This window comes from Pecten maximus, chromosome 2 (assembly GCF_902652985.1).
Source record: "Pecten maximus chromosome 2, xPecMax1.1, whole genome shotgun sequence".
Taxonomy (NCBI): Eukaryota; Metazoa; Mollusca; class Bivalvia; order Pectinida; family Pectinidae; genus Pecten; species Pecten maximus.
The window spans coordinates 38,035,602-38,054,392 of record NC_047016.1 but is presented as its reverse complement, the minus strand read 5'-3'; the positions used below and the strand labels follow the sequence as shown (position 1 = coordinate 38,054,392).

Sequence of the window (18,791 nt, the reverse complement as noted above, 5' to 3'; positions counted from 1 at the left end):
GACAGAAAAACCGGCCAGAAGGACAGCGGCCGAGAGAGAAAAGCGGCCAGGAGACAGAGCGCCGAGAGAGAAAAGCCGGCCAGAAGGACAGCGCGCCGAGAGAGAAAAGCGGCCAGAAGGACAACGCGCCGAGAGAGTAAAAGCGCCAGAAGGACACCTCGCCGACGGAAAAAAGCCGGCCAGAGGACAATCGCCGAGAGAGAAAAGCCGGCCAGAAGACAGGCGCCGAGAGAGAAAAGCCGCCAGTATTACATATCTCCTATATATAAAATCCTTCCATAATTACGCCGCTCCTATATATAAAATCCTTCCATAATTACAACTCTCCTATACATAAAATTCTTCCATAATTACAACTCTCCTACTTATAAAATCCTTCCATAATTACAACTCTCCTTTATATAAAATCCTTCCATAATTACAACTCTCCTTTATATAAAATCCTTCCATAATTACACCTCTCCTATATATAAAATCCTTCCATAATTACAACTCTCCTTTATATAAAATCCTTCCATAATTACACCTCTCCTATACATAAAATCCTTCCATTATTACACCTCTCCTATATATAAAATCCTTCCATAATTACACCTCTCCTATACATAAAATCCTTCCATAATTACATCTCTCCAATGTTTGCACTTCACCTATATTACAATTTGATGTAATATTCTGGTTTAGACCCATTGAAGCTCCTAATATAGGATACTTATGTATTTCATTATTTAGATAAAGGGATCACATTACCTCCAGTAGTCACTGTCTATTGAAGGACTGTTTATGCAGTTTACTTGTCCCTGTCTGGTGCAAATCTATGGAGAACCGGAAAATTATGTCACCACTGCAAAAGAAAAAAAAAAAAATGTACAAATTATGATGCAAGTAATCCTCTTGTTGGAATATGACAACAATCCAAAAACTATATAGATTTTGAAACTGATTAATTTCAAGTTATTTCCCATATTTTTGCTGAATTCGGTACCCATCACCTGTGTACTGGCATTGAAAGTACCTGGGTAAATTTGACAAAGTGCTGGCAGTGAGAGTATTTTACAGACAATGATCAAATCATCTATCACTGTCAAAGATATCCCTTTTTTCAGCAATTGAGAAAATTGTATTAATATCAGGTTACCTGCTATTTGTCATATATTGTAAAGGTTAAACATGTACACATTTATACATTTAAGCAGGTCATATTTCAATAACATCTGAAAAGTGACATTTTCAGCATGGTCACCACTGTGACATTTGTCTGTGTAACAATGTGACATCAGCGTAGTGACATTTGTCTGTGTGACATTCTGACATCAGAGTGGTGACATTTGTCTGTGTGACATTCAGACATCAGAGTGGTGACATTTGTCTGTGTGACATTCTGACATCAGAGTGGTGACATTTGTCTGTGTGACATTCTGACATCAGAGTGGTGACATTTGTCTGTGTGACATTCTGACATCAGAGTGGTGACATTTGTCTGTGTGACATTCTGACATCAGCGTAGTGACATTTGTCTGTGTGACATTCTGACATCAGAGTGGTGACATTTGTCTGTGTGACACTCTGACATCAGCGTAGTGACATTTGTCTGTGTGACATTCTGACATCAGAGTGGTGACATTTGTCTGTGTGACATTCTGACATCAGCGTAGTGACATTTGTCTGTGTGACATTCTGACATCAGAGTGGTGACATTTCTCTGTGTGACATTCTGACATCAGCGTAGTGACATTTGTCTGTGTGACATTCTGACATCAGAGTGGTGACATTTGCCTGTGTGACATTCTGACATCAGAGTAGTGACATTTCTCTGCATGACATTCTGACATCAGAGTAGTGACATTTGTCTGTGACATTCTGACATCAGAGTAGTGACATTTGTCTGTGTGACATTCTGACATCAGAGTGGTGACATTTGTCTGTGTGACATTCTGACATCAGAGTGGTGACATTTTTCTGTGTGACATTCTGACATCAGAGTGGTGACATTTCTCTGTGTGACATTCTGACATCAGAGTAGTGAAATTTTTCTGTGTGACATTCTGACATCAGAGTGGTGACATTTGTCTGTGTGACATTCTGACATCAGCGTAGTGACATTTGTCTGTGTGACATTCTGACAGAGTGGTGACATTTGTCTGTGTGACACTCTGACATCAGCGTAGTGACATTTGTCTGTGTGACATTCTGACATCAGAGTAGTGACATTTCTCTGCATGACATTCTGACATCAGAGTAGTGACATTTGTCTGTGTGACATTCTGACATCAGAGTAGTGACATTTGTCTGTGTGACATTCTGACATCAGAGTGGTGACATTTGTCTGTTTGACATTCTGACATCAGAGTGGTGACATTTTTCTGTGTGACATTCTGACATCAGAGTGGTGACATTTCTCTGCATAACATTCTGATATCAGAGTGGTGACATTTCTTTGCATAACATTCTGACATCAGCGTAGTGACATTTGTCTGTGTGACATTCTGACATCAGAATGGTGACATTTCTCTGTGTGACATTCTGACATCAGCGTAGTGACATTTGTCTGTGTGACATTCTGACATCAGAGTGGTGACATTTGCCTGTGTGACATTCTGACATCAGAGTAGTGACATTTCTCTGCATGACATTCTGACATCAGAGTAGTGATATTTGTCTGTGTGACATTCTGACATCAGAGTGGTGACATTTGTCTGTGTGACATTCTGATATCAGAGTGGTGACATTTTTCTGTGTGACATTCTGACATCAGAGTGGTGACATTTTTCTGTGTGACATTCTGACATCAGAGTGGTGACATTTCTCTGTGTGACATTCTGACATCAGCGTAGTGACATTTGTCTGTGTGACATTCTGACATCAGAGTGGTGACATTTGTCTGTGTGACATTCTGACATCAGCGTAGTGACATTTGTCTGTGTGACATTCTGATATCAGAGTGGTGACATTTCTCTGTGTGACATTCTGACATCAGCGTAGTGACATTTGTCTGTGACATTCTGACATCAGAGTGGTGACATTTGCCTGTGTGACATTCTGACATCAGAGTAGTGACATTTCTCTGCATGACATTCTGACATCAGAGTAGTGACATTTGTCTGTGTGACATTCTGACATCAGAGTGGGGCCATTTGTCTGTGTGACATTCTGACATCAGAGTGGTGACATTTTTCTGTGTGACATTCTGACATCAGTGTGGTGACATTTCTCTGCATAACATTCTGATATCAGAGTGGTGACATTTCTCTGCATAACATTCTGACATCAGAGTGGTGACGTTTTTCTGTGTGACATTCTGACATCAGAGTGGTGACATTTCTCTGCATAACATTCTGACATCAGAGTGGTGACATTTTTCTGTGTGACATTCTGACATCAGAGTGGTGACATTTCTCTGCATAACATTCTGATATCAGAGTGGTGACATTTCTCTGCATAACATTCTGACATCAGCGTAGTGACATTTGTCTGTGTGACATTCTGACATCAGAATGGTGACATTTCTCTGTGTGACATTCTGACATCAGCGTAGTGACATTTGTCTGTGTGACATTCTGACATCAGAGTGGTGACATTTGCCTGTGTGACATTCTGACATCAGAGTAGTGACATTTCTCTGCATGACATTCTGACATCAGAGTAGTGACATTTGTCTGTGACATTCTGACATCAGAGTAGTGACATTTGTCTGTGTGACATTCTGACATCAGAGTGGTGACATTTGTCTGTGTGACATTCTGACATCAGAGTGGTGACATTTGTCTGTGTGACATTCTGACATCAGAGTGGTGACATTTGTCTGTATGACATTCTGACATCAGAGTGGTGACATTTTTCTGTGTGACATTCTGATATCAGAGTGCATGGTGACATAAGTCTGTATGGCATTCTGATTTCTGACCTTTCATGAATTTGATACAGTGACATATATATCAAGACTAAATGTAGTGACTTTTCCCTGTGTGACACTGTGACACCAGAGAAGTGACATTTCCCTGTGTGATACTGTGACATCAGATCAATGACATTTCCCTGTGTGACACTGTGACATCAGAGCAATGACATTTCCCTGTGTGACACTGACATCAGAGAAGTGACATTTCTCTGTGTGACACCATGACATCAGAATGGTGACATTTCCCTGCATGACACTTGACACAGTGACCACAGACTTTCCCTGTCTGACCACAAATGACTACAGACTTTCCCTGTCTGACCACAAATGACTACAGACTTTCTCTGTCTGACCACCAGTGACTACAGACTTTCCCTGTCTGACCACCAGTGACCACAGACTTTACCTGTCTGACCACCAGTGACTACAGACTTTCCCTGTCTGACCACCAGTGACTACAGACTTTCCCTGTCTGACCACCAGTGACTACAGACTTTCCCTGTCTGACCACAAATGACTACAGACTTTCCCTGTCTGACCACCAGTGACAAGACTCTTCCTGTCTGACCACCAGTGACTACAGACTTTCCGTGTCTGACCACCAGTGACTACAGACTTTCCCTGTCTGACCACCAGTGACTACAGACTTTCCCTGTCTGACCACCAGTGACCACAGACTTTCCCTATCTGACCACCAGTGTCCACAGACTTTCCCTGTCTGACCACCAGTGACCACAGACTTTCCCTGTCTGACCACCAGTGACTACAGACTTTCCCCGTCTGACCACCAGTGTCCACAGACTTTCCCTGTCTGACCACCAGTGACCACAGACTTTCCCTGTCTGACCACCAGTGACCACAGACTTTCCCTGTCTGACCACCAGTGACTACAGACTTTCCCTGTCTGACCACCAGTGTCCACAGACTTTCCCTGTCTGACTACCAGTGACTACAGACTTTCCCTGTCTGACCACCAGTGACTACAGACTTTCCCTGACTGACCACCAGTGACTACAGACTTTCCCTGTCTGACCACCAGTGACCACAGACTTTCCCTGACTGACCACCAGTGACTACAGACTTTCCCTGTCTGACCACCAGTGACTACAGACTTTCCCTGTCTGACCACCAGTGTCCACAGACTTTCCCTGTCTGACCACCAGTGACTACAGACTTTCCCTGTCTGACCACCAGTGACTACAGACTTTCCCTGACTGACCACCAGTGACTACAGACTTTCCCTGTCTGACCACCAGTGACCACATACTTTCCCTGACTGACCACCAGTGACTACAGACTTTCCCTGTCTGACCACCAGTGACTACAGACTTTCCCTGTCTGACCACCAGTGACCACAGACTATCCCTGTCTGACCACAAATGACTACAGACTTTCTCCATCTGACATAATATTCCTGACTTTATGTATGTATATTTACCTCACTGCAGTGTTTTCCACAGCTGATTTTTGAAAGCACAGAAATTAAATCTAAACTTTCAAAAAGACATATATTGTCATGGATGACAGCTTTTGTAAGAGAATTTTGAAAGAGAAATCTTACTTATAAATCAACCTATATTTGGTTTACTAAATTGAAGTTACTATGTGAAGAACGTTCTGCATAATACACTGCAATAGCAATGACATCTAGACTGGTTAAACACAAAAAATATATTGTGCCTAAATCCAAAAACTTGTGCTGTCCAACAAGTTTCCATTCATTAAAATGTGTTGTCCTTGAAAACATGTTTGTAAACAATTTTAAAACTGTAAACATATTGAATACATAAAATATACAATTTGGTGTAAAGCATGTTACAAATATAGATCTATATATATACATACCTCAGGTTAACGACATTGAAAGCACATGTACTTGTGGACAGACAGGTACGGTTCTGTCCTGTTCTCATGTATACAGCTACTGATAAAATGCTTTGTCAACTTTAAACTGTTTTTCTTGAGAATTACATATCAAGGTAATCAGTCATGCATGACGCTATTATAGTAAAGTCATTCACATAGCTGTTCACTCATGGCTCCCTTACACGATACAGCTATACGTAGAAAATGGTATACAAGACTACATACCTGTTCCCTCCCGATACAATGTCCCACTAACAATCCCTTGTATCATATATGATACCCATCTGATTCCTGACCTATAGTTACAAGCAAATAAATATAAACTAGCATTCTCTTCAGCATAACTGAGTTGTCAGTTAGACTTACCTGTACAGGTACGATACATACATATAGAGAAGTCCTGAAATCTACACCGGGCATCCCTACTTCCTATCAATGTGTGTTAATCTCATCAAGGTGAGTATCCATGCACCGTCTGGTAATTATAGGTGCGGTGCTGCACATTGCTGTTCCCAAGTTTAAATAGTTTACCTGTACAAATGTGGTGCCAGACACACCTTTATGTAAAAAATCACAGTCTCACATGCCCTCCATGTAAAACACAGGTACAGTGGTCACACACATACACACATGAGGAATGCTTCAATTTACTGAATTTAATTAAGCAGACAAACACATATGTGTTCAACTCCAGTTGATACGGAACATCAAAACTAAGAACAAATATGTTCTTTAATTGCATACCATGTCACAGAGTAGCATCTAACATTGAACTATAAATAAATGTTCTACTTTATGTCTTGTATTTCTCTCTCTCTATTTTTTTAAAAAAATTTTTGCTCTACCTCTCATATTGAACGAACATATACTGTACACAATTTCCTGTACCATACCCACATTCTGATCATCAGCTATTGAACATGTTCTGTACATAAATTCCTGTGCCCACATGTGTTCATCCAGGGCTGTCTATCCACCCAGGACAGTCCACCCAGGAGGGTCCATTCAGGACTCACAGTCCACCCAGGACAGTCCACCAGGACAACCAGGACTGTCTATCCAAGACTGTCCATCCAGGACAACCAGGACTATATATCTAAGACTGACCACCCAGGACAGTCCACCAGGACAACCAGGACTGTCTATCATAGACTGACCACCCAGGACAACCAGGACTATCTATCTAAGACTGACCACCCAGGACAACCAGGACTATCTATCTAAGACCATCCACCCAGGACTGTCCACCCAGGACTGTCCACCCAGGACTGTCCACCCAGGGCAGTCTATCCAGTACGTTCCATTCAGGACTCACAGTCCACCCAGGACTGTATACCCAAAACTGTCCGCCTAGCCATGCCTGCCAAACCCAAAACTGTCCACCTACCCATGCCTGCCAAACCCAAGACTGTCTCGGGCAGTGATCACCATTGTCAGAATCTGACCAAAGAAGATAAATATTTATTCATATCTGATATATAACAAAGAGAGCATTACACAGTGTTGAACAATGGGCAGTAACTTAAGCCTAGAGTGGGGTATAATATGATTGTGTAAAAAAAGCTTAACCTGTCTAATATATACAGCCAAGTATCTACCAATGGTCGTCAGAAACTAGGTAGTATCTACCATTGGTTGTCAGAAACTAGGTTGTATCTACCATTGGTTGTCAGAAACTAGGTTGTATCTACCATTGGTTGTCAGAAACTAGGTTGTATCTACCATTGGTTGTCAGAATCTAGGTAGTAGTTGCTAGACAAATAGGTAATAATTACCATTGGTTGCCAGACAACTAGGTAGTATCTACCATTGGTTGCTAGACATCTAGGTAGTATCTACCATTGGTTGCTAGACAACTAGGTTGTATCTACCATTGGTTACTAGACATCTAGGTAGTATCTACCATTGGTTGCTAGACATTTAGCTAGCATCTACCATTTGTTGCTAGACAACTAGATTGTATCTACCATTGGTTTTTAGACAACTAGGTTGTATCTACCATTGGTTGCTAGACAACGAGGTTGTATCTACCATTGGTTGCTAGACAACGAGGTTGTATCTACCATTGGTTGCTAGACAACTAGGTTGTATCTACCATTGGTTGCTAGACAACTAGGTTGTATCTACCATTGGTTGCTAGACAACTAGGTTGTATCTACCATTGGTTGCTAGACAAATAGGTTGTATCTACCATTGGTTGCTAGACAACTAGGTTGTATCTTCCATTGGTTGCTAGACAACTAGGTTGTATCTACCATTGGTTGCTAGACAACTAGGTTGTATCTACCATTGGTTTCTAGACAACCAGGTTGTATCTACCATTGGTTGCTAGACAACTAGGTTGTATCTACCATTGGTTTTTAGACAACTAGGTTGTATCTACCATTGGTTGCTAGACAACTAGGTTGTATCTACCATTGGTTGCTAGACAAATAGGTTGTATCTACCATTGGTTGCTAGACAACTTGGTTGTATCTACCATTGGTTGCTAGACAACTAGGTTGTATCTACCATTGGTTGGTAGACAACTAGGTTGTATCTACCATTGGTTGCTAGACAACCAGGTTGTATCTACCATTGGTTGCTAGACAGATAGGCAGTATCTTCAATCACTTTTCTGACTTTGCTACACTGTTTATGGAGGTATACATCAACATACTCAACTCCATCCAAGCATGAGGCTTAACTCTGTGAATTTAGAATCAAGTTTTGCAAATAAAAAAGCTAAAATTACAGACAGAAAAAAAAAGATTAACCCCAAAACACATCAATCTTACTAATGGTATGTTGAATAGAGTTAATCGGTATATTTATGATAATTACAACTTTGTATACTTAGTTTTTTTTTAACTGACCTGGTCTTTAAATCCAACACGTTTGAACTCAATATCTCACACCAATTTACATCTGTCAGGCTCAAAGAAAGGTGTGACGATCCATACAAACAGTCTTTATGAAGGGTTGGTGTACTGTATAACTTAATGCAATCATGTCTTTTGTATTTCCAACATGACATTAACAACTTAAAGTTCAAATTCCTGAGACTAATGCATGCAAAACACAAACAGTTTTAAAAAAAAAAAAGAGCAGTGTATTGTGACAAAAGGTATTGTTTAATATCAATTTTAGAGATTAAACAATTTTTGAAAAGAAAGGAAGTACTCTGTAATCAAAAACAACAAAAGCATCAAGATTTGAAATCTGATAAAAAAAAAAATTTACTTATTGTAGTATATCAAATGTTATTTCCGTCTGAGAAGGAGATTGTTGAAGTGAAGGGAATATGTTTCCATTATGACAAAATAAGATAAATAAAATCTCAAATAACTTGAGACCAGGATTTGAATCTAAGTCCCCAAACCCTGAAGCTTTACTGTATAACATAAAATATTTGTGTGTACATTCTTTCGTGGTTTGGAGCTTTCATGGTTTGAAGCTTTTGTGGTATTCGAGCTTTCAAATTAATTTGTGGGCACATTAAACTTTTGTGGTTAGCCTATGCAACAATAATATAACAATAATTCATTGTTCCTTAGCAACCGTGAACACAACAAAAGTTTATACATAACAAATGGTTCATGCTATAAAGTATTATTTTAATAAGGTACTTTGTCATGTTTGAGGTCCCAGTTTCAAAAACATTAATTAACTTAAGGAAATCCCTTAACTTAAAATTTTCCATAGGAAAGCATAACAGAATTCAAGGAATGTTCCTTAACTAAAAGTTTTCCCGTAAACTTAATTACGGTTTCCTATTTTAAGCTATAAATAAAGAATTGCCTGAAGTTAAGGAACAATGATGAATCGTGCCAGTAACAAGCCACTGTTTCACTACACCGTTCCTTCAGAACACTTAGATTTGGGTTTTCTCTTGTCGAGTGCCCATAATGCACATAGTACTTGAAGCATGCAGTTGTTCACAGGGTGCCGTCAATATAACAGGAAATGAAGGTGGCAAAATCAACATGATGAGACTAAGATTTGAACATAGACGAACACTCTAGATTCTATATATTCATTGACATAGTGAATTGACCCTGTCGTACTACATCCAAATCTGTCGAGTCTATTTACCAATTACATAAGAGCTCTGTTTGCTGTTACTTCCACAAGAGCTCAGTAATTGGTAGCTTGTACTTTTAATTCTAAAATGTTTAGAATTAAGAAAGACAGGTAAAAAAATCAAATGTACACCCAAATTTAACTAAAAGATTAATAAACACACCTGGGTAGTTCTTACCTGTAAATCTCTATAACAAACAAAAGTCTGGTTAGTATACACAAAACTCTCCACCTTTAACAAAACCTTATGAAAATGTGATCTCTTTCTCATCAAATTTGATACAGATACGACTTCAAGACTCCAACATAGCCTCGGGTTGGTCACATAAGTTATATCACACAAACAGCAGGCTCATATATTTCCAGACAAAACCCAATGGTCAAATTCACCTGGCGGAATCAGTTACTGACCAATACACAATCTGGTGACCAGTGTTTGTGTAGCAGTAAAGAGGCTTACCGTGAAACTTCTGTTACTGTTAATTGTCAGTGTAATTCCTCTGTCATGTTTGTAGTACTTCTCACAGGACATCAGCTCAACACTTGAGGTCGTGTGTCAGTGTGGGGTGTATTTGTACTCAACAGTCACCCTTCACTGACCAGAGTGGGGTGGCTAAACACAGTGAGAATGTGATCGCCAGCCATACAGTGTAAGTGTTGTGGAGAGCACTTGAGTACCTCTGAGAATGTACTGCCGAAATCAAAAACCAATAATTATATGTCAAAACACTGATCAGCCCATTGAAATAGACAATCTAAAGAGGTAGTCACACTAGACCAGTTATATTGAGTCACAGGTGCCTGACTCGTTTTATAAAATAATAACATATCAGAGTACATATAAATGAGATTTATATGGACTCTTATATGTTATTATTTTATAAAACGAGTCAGGCACCTGTGATTGAGTCCTATACCAGAATAAGATGACAGTTCTGTCAGGTCAAAGCCCCCACATAGGGTGTTTACCCTGATCGGAGGGGACATATCATATCGTGTCATTATTACCTGATAGGCCCCCTCATCCTTTGTGTCATTGTGTACACAGAACTCCTCAGCAAGCCTAATTTATTTATTATGTCCACTGCCCACACCTCTTCACATTCTGTTCCGTGACGTAGTTCAAGGTGCTATGATTAAATAAATGTCAACATCTTCCCATCAAAGGAAGTGACATATATTCAAAGTGGATGAGTGTACTACCTAATTTACCAAACTTTTCATCATTAGAATAAATAGTTATTTGTTTAAACCGTCATATTCACCCTTTTATCAATAAACCACTTTATTCAGAGGGGAAAATATTTGAAAAATAATAGCCGATGCATATATTATAGTTCTTACATGATCAACAACTGAATCTGAGCTGATGTAACAAAGTTAGTAATAGGTGTTTCAATATATCATGAAATTGAAACAAAAGGCCAACAGTACTTGTATCACTCACTTCCCTATTTTAGTAATGACCACAAAATATTGTCATCAATGTATTATGTATATCGCCAGAGACTTATTCCCCTTGTATAGCCTCTTCATGCTCAGGAAGTATATATTGTCATTTATAGGATGGGGATTAGAATTGTTTCAAAACTTTGTCTCAAGGGTCTAGTAGAACACGGAGGCAATAACGGTGGCATGATTGTGCTTGCCTTTTCATGCCCCGGAAGTGATATTTCAATCGCTTCAAAACTTTAATCCAAGAGTCTGGCAAAACATGGAGGCAATAATGGTAGCATGACTGTGTTTGCCTTTTCATGCCCTGGAAGTGATATTTCAATTGCTTCAAAACTTTAATCCAAGAGTTCGGCAAAACATGGAGGCAATAATGGTAGCATGACTGTGTGTGCTTCTTTATTGCAATAAAATGGGGTGATATTTCATCTGTTTCCATGTTATTACCAGGGACCATTTTTTAAAGTACACTGTACATGACAAGCCAATGAGGTTAATACCTGTGGCACAGGTTTGGCTGTTCAATCAATATTTCTATAATTTGTTATAGGGTGGGGATAATTATCAGCTGTTGTTATTACGAATTTTTGGTCTTTGCTTTGAATAAATATATCGAATTAACAGCTCTAAATAAAGTCTTGCTCTGCCAAAAATCTTTCACAGTGAAAAAAATAATCTACAAATCGAATGATTTTATAAAAATTCTTTTTCTGATGTATTTTTCTTTTCTTTTTTAAATGTAGAATCTTATTTAACAAATAAAATTGCTGATATCAATTGAATGAAATCATCTGGTATTTCTAGCATCATTATAGAGGTACATATATATGTATATGTATCAATTTAGTACTGGTAAATAACAATAGTTTATTTTCAGATACAAGTATTATGTATTCCATGTTGTGAAGTCTCTTGCTGTTGGGCACAGCCAGATAAATCTGTTTAATATGTTTAAATATACTTAATGAAAATGAATGAAATCTTCAACTTGATCTAATTCAACGCCCAGAGGTTTACATTAAGGTATTTTTGATATAATGATGTCATGGTCTGAAAGCTATAAAGACACACATCGGTAGTTTTTGTGATCTTTGTGCCTTTAAAATATTGTGCACTGGAGGGAATCCCCTCCCTACAATCTAGTCTGTCACTTACTTCTGACACCAGATATAGTCACCCAGTAGTTTTATATCTCTTCAACGTGATGATCATTTAATATTCACAACGATTTGGGAGTTATTTATTCATTAGTTCTTTAATTTACACACAATCTTGACAAACAATGCTCCAGGCAACTCTTAAACATTAACACTATCAGTGTTATTTAATTCCGATTTATTCTAAAAATATTGGACAAAAATAAAAATCTTCGCCAACACACAGACTCCTGCCAAAACAGGGATGATATGAATATTTTACTGCCAAAAAGTAGGGGCAGCCACATTTTCAGATTTTTAAAATCCTACCAGTTTGAACTTTACCAATATTATCAAAATCAGATGTTCATTATCCATAAACTCTGTTCATGCGGAGTATACAGAGTTGATAATGAACATCTAATTTTGATTAGACTGGAACCTTACAGCTTTATTTTTCGAAAACGTTACTGGTCGTACACTGCCTAACTTGTGGTAACAAACTATGCTCTTGTCACTTGTACTATAGGCCTCAACCAATTTAGACAGACAATATCGCAATGTCTTCTGACTTCAGTTTTTAGATCCAAATTGAAGCCTCTCAACCTCCCACAGCTAACAATTGGCGTAATCAACTGTATCAAATCTTAAATTAAGGAAGAAGTAATGAAAAATATTCTGCCCATGCTCGAGCTTGAACTGTGGTGGACCCCTCCCTACCATTAGCTGATGCTAGTTAGACTACTTATTCTCCAAATCTGTTCCCTTCTGTGATCAGTAAGAACAATGCTCTGTTAACTGAAGCTCAGAACTAATTATATTTATGACAATAATTTATGAATAAGCCTGACATTTAATTTGTTTGGAGCAAACTACCAGTAGCTTACAAGTAACTAGTGATGGAAGTGACGTATCAACATCTCTACGGATCATTTAAACTATAACATCCTATCCTGGTTTGTTTAGTGAAAATTGGTGACAATGCACGCAAGTAGAACAATCGGAACATGACTGTAGAATTGTCTTCCTACCGGTATCCGCTAGTCGATATCCTGTAACCTGAGTGTTGATTGGCTGGGTGGAGATCGGGTGTTGTACGGGTACCGCGTCCACAGCCGATGACAGTGCGGTTAACCATAAACCTCACTTACTTATATCCTGCTATATAGATAATCGCTGACAGTAACAACTTCCGATTACGCTGTGTGCGCTCATCCATGAGAATTGTCTTATCAGGTTACTTCCCAATAAACACGTGCAACGAAAAATTACAAACTTGACAAGTTAATAGTAAGGATGTCAAAGGCATTCCTATGAATATAGCATTAAATCAGGTGATAATGAAATGGTCAGATTTATGAATGAAGGCCAAAGAATACTTCTATATATCCTGCTCATTCAGAAATACACAATGATAGAATTTTAATTAGATTCTATACCGATAGTTTATCATGGCATATTGTATCAGTAGTAAGGATCTGAGTTTGTTTTATAAATAGTAACACCCTATTTATATATGATGGCAATATAATCCAGTTAAATATACATTATATGCTAAAAAAAATTGAACTCCATGGTCCATTTCCTCACGGCCATAGTATGTATCCTGTACCTCTACCTAAAATAGACTTGGTAAATGCTCTGTATCAAATTTATTTCATCTAAATCACTACCCATTAAGCTCGGCATTCATTTATACTGTATTTTCCATATCAGCAATATGCGTATGGGGCATATACATCATAATATCTATTTTATCAATTTTATCTCATTTCCATAGCTTATAAGTATAGAATTGGCATACAGGTATATGATCTAACATGAACTGAATAAGATTCTTAACAGGTAGCTACAACATATACATACAGTGCTTTGAAGGGGAGAAATATACTTGTGTATGCAAATATGGAATAGTGAATCATCACTGATTTGATAGATTTTGATTGGATATTTAACAATATTTATCAATTAAAATATCATGATTATATAACTTATTTCTGTCAATGCCTCAGTCAGGATTTAACATAATTTTAATGTTGTTAAAGCCAAAAGATAAAATCACATTAGTATAGTCACAGAGTTTGATAGAAAATCTTGGCGAAAATAACAAATTCAGGTAAATCTGGCAAATACTCAGGTGAGGTCATGATGGTCATTGACAAATATACAGGTGACGTCAAGATTTTGTTTGTTTGTTTGCTTTTGTTTAACGTCCTATTAACAGCCAGGGTCATTTAAGGACGTCAAGATGATCAGTGAAAAATATACAGGTGATGTCAAGATGATCATTGAAAAATATACAGGTGATGTCAAAATGATCATTGATAAATACTAAGGTGATGTCAAGATGATCATTGAAAAATGTATAGGTGAGGTCAAGTTGATCATTGATAAATACTAAGGTGAGGTCAAGATGATCATTGATAAATACTAAGGTGATGTCAAGTTGATCATTGATAAATACTAAGGTGATGTCAAGTTGATCATTGATAAATACTAAGGTGATGTCAAGATGGTCTTTGACAAATATACAGGTGAGGTCAAGATGATCATCAATGAATTATAGGTGAGATCAAAGTTTGTGACAAGCACAAGCTTTATCAATGTTATTTTCATAATCGAAGATCACATATTAGCTAACTTCTCAGCAAAATTTGTAGACTTGCAATTGTTAGAAATAAGATTTTGCCTGACAATATATTGTGCCAGCACAGATATTTACACAAATTGGCCAGACAAAATACCTCAGATTTGACAGATATCTGTCAGACACAATATCACTGCCCTCTGACATTACATAATTGACCAGAAAAAACACCACACGTGCCATTGTTAACTGATGAATTATTACTAGCCTTGCATACATACAGCATCTGGTCATACAAACTGTCACTGACCGGATGCCAAGTGGCTTGATATTTAAGTTTTGTGCTTCTTTTAAATGTCATATATGTTAATATCAAGTGACATTCATAGCAGTTCAATTGTCATTGTAGATTATATACTCAAAGGAAAGTCAGTGTGACTACCAAGAATCATACCTAAATCTCTTATATATGTACATTCTGTATATCATAAACCACAATGATAGTCCTAGTTATCAAAACATTAAAATAATCTTTGGAGGCTAATAGCTGAAACTTTCACTAAAACTCCATTTTAAAGAGATCTTAAACAAAAGTAAATAAACAGAGGCTAAAATCTGATTATTAACCTTCAGGAGGAGTAAAGTTAATTTAAGATGTAATTTTTACACTGGTAAGTTGTCAGAGATGGCAGTTGAAAAATGTTGGGTGAAGTACTTGTGAGTTACTTCCCCTGAATTACACAATGTCAATCAGAAAGTGATAATTGTATGAACTAAGGGAGAAAAGCCTCATAATAAAATCCCACTCTATTTAGACTGTACAAACTTTAGTGGAACCATTACCTATTAATTTTACAATAATTAACAAATTTTGTATCAACATGCTAGATTAGAAAAAACTACCACAGATAAACAGAAAACTGTAAGCCACAAGCAATCTGTAAATAAATTTCTCCCTGTACGATAAAGGGAAATACATTTTATGAAAAAAAATATTTCAAGTAAAAAATAATGAATAATAAAAAAAAAATACAAACAAAGGCATATAGCTCTGAACATCTGTCCACTAATACACGGGTAGTTTCTTAAATAATGGCATGAGAAGCCCAAATCATCAATGGAAACTAGAACTGTCGCCAGGATGGCTGACTAATACCCCCGCAATCTGCACGAGTCAATGGTGAATTGGAACTGTTAATTAGAGGCTAACTAAGATAACCCAGTAATAAAGTGACCATTTGCCATAGCAAACATAATTTTGTGAAAAATAAAGTGGCATGCACATCTACACATGGTCCTCTATATTTGTGTGAAGTTTCATTGAAATCGGCCCTTCAGTTTAGGAGGAGTTGTCCGGACAAACTTAAAGTTATGGTTCTTATCAGAAAACCTTTTTATAGTGACCAGTTGCCATAGCAACCATAATTTTGTGAAAAATAAAGTGGCATGCACATCTATGTATGGTCCTCTATATTTGTGTGAAGTTTCATTGAAATTGGCCATTTAGTTTAGGAGGAGTTGTCCGGACAAACTTAAAGTTATGGTTCTTATCGGAAAACCTGTTTATAGTGACCAGTTGCCATAGCAACCATAATTTTGAGAAAAATAAAGTGGCATGCACATCTACACATGATCATTACCAGTGTCCAATAAAGTTCAATCAATATTTATAGTTGAAAGATGATTAAAGACTTCAGCATATTTAACATCATGAGGATAAATCAACTATCTGAAGAAAAACACATGTTTCACCATAACAGAGCAATGTCACATGTAGAAAATAAATGGCCTCCAAAATATACAGTGTCACATGACAGAGTAAAAAGTAAGATGGCCTCCAATACAGTGTCACATGACAGAGTGGAAAGTATTAAGATGGCCTTCAATACAGTCTCACATGACAGAGTAGAAAGTAAGATGGCCTCCAATACAGTCTCACATGACAGAGTAGTAAGTAAGATGGCCTCCAATACAGTGTCACATGACAGAGTGGAAAGTAAGATGGCCTCCAATACAGTATGTGTCACATGACAGAGTAGAAAGTAAGATGGCCTCCAATACAGTGTCACATGACAGAGTAGTAAGTAAGATGGCCTCCAATACAGTGACACATGACAGAGTAGTAAGTAAGATGGCCTCCAATACAGTATGTGTCACATGACAGAGTAGAAAGTAAGAAGGCCTCCAATACAGTGTCACATGACAGAGTAGTAAGTAAGATGGCCTCCAATACAGTGTCACATGACAGAGTAGAAAGTAAGATGGCCTCCAATACAGTGTCACATGACAGAGTAAAAAGTAAGATGGCCTCCAATACAGTATGTGTCACATGACAGAGTAGAAAGTAAGAAGGCCTCCAATACAGTGTCACATGACAGAGTAGAAAGTAAGAAGGCCTCCAATACAGTGTCACATGACAGAGTAAAAAGTAAGATGGCCTCCAATACAGTGTCACATGACAGAGTAAAAAGTAAGATGGCCTCCAATACAGTGTCACATGACAGAGTAGAAAGTAAGAAGGCCTCCAATACAGTGTCACATGACAGAGTAAAAAGTAAGATGGCCTCCAATACAGTGTCACATGACAGAGTAAAAAGTAAGATGGCCTCCAATACAGTGTCACATGACAGAGTGGAAAGTATTAAGATGGCCTTCAATACAGTGTCCCATGACAGAGTAGAAAGTAAGATGGCCTCCAATACAGTGTCACATGACAGAGTAGAAAGTAAGAAGGCCTCCAATACAGTGTCACATGACAGAGTAGAAAGTAAGATGGCCTCCAATACAGTGTCACATGACAGAGTAGAAAGTAAGATGGCCTCCAATACAGTGTCACATGACAGAGTAGAAAGTAAGATGGCCTCCAATACAGTGTCACATGACAGAGTAGAAAGTAAGATGGCCTCCAATACAGTGTCACATGACAGAGTAGGAAGGAAGATGGCCTCCAATACAGTGTCACATGACAGAATGGAATGTAAGCTGAATCTGAAATGCTTAACAATGTGTTATAGTCAATCATGTGTTATTTTGTTTAAAATTAAACTACATTTTCCAGGCTGAAAATGAACATTAATGATATAAACTATTTACTTGTAATCAATTTTGATTAAGACATATCAACATTCCACAATGTTAATACTCTGAGTTTCCCATGAAAAAATATATATCGAAAACCTTATAAACATAAATCACAGCTTCATTATTGCTTTTGATGTATGTGAATATTTTGTTATTAATATAATCAGTATTTCAAAGTTGTGAGAAAACTTACAGCTAGAAGATAGCAGTAGGGAAAGTCAGTTTTCTTCGTCCTGAGATCTGCAAGTCATTGAAGTTGAGAGATATTCTGAGGTCTTCTGACGGTTTGTGGAGTTACATTATGATACTTTAACTTATAAAATGCTTCCAATATTTACATACGATTGAATGAATAAAACCAAACATTTTCTATCTGTAGAATGATTCTATAACCAACCAATCCAAACACAGCTATTTATACAGCTTTGATCTCCCGACTTTGATGAATACCTAATAATAGGAAAAGTCACAACTTACATTCATTTAAAAGGATCTAGTGTTACACAGTCAAAGGAAATTCAATTTGCTTATATATCACCTTGGAAAGGTCTAAAAACTTACTATCATCAATGTGTCATTGGCAGGATTTTGTAGACTCAAGTCTATGATAAAAAGTTCAGAAATAACAATTCAATACAAGAACAGAGTAATGTTATACAATTCTGAACTAAACAATATTACCCAGCATACCCCTGAGCTACAGAAATAA

General features: G+C 37.6%; 1 protein-coding gene across 4 annotated transcripts in view; it reads right to left on the bottom strand.

Moving 5' to 3' along the window:
- The window catches only part of LOC117321998 (prostaglandin G/H synthase 2-like), a 43,728-nt gene extending 25,331 nt beyond the window's left edge, over positions 1-18,397 (bottom strand). Inside the window, exons 1-2 of one of the 4 annotated variants that reach the window (XM_033876688.1) lie at positions 18,276-18,397; positions 751-844 (exon numbers count right to left, since the gene is read on the bottom strand). The gene's annotated coding sequence lies outside the window, so the exon portion shown is untranslated. Of the gene's footprint in view, positions 1-750; positions 845-5,743; positions 5,894-10,286; positions 10,388-13,445; positions 13,527-18,275 lie in introns of those variants that run through there. The other 3 variants (XM_033876690.1, XM_033876689.1, XM_033876687.1) reach the window with 3 other exon arrangements.
- Positions 18,398-18,791: the final 394 nt, after the last annotated feature.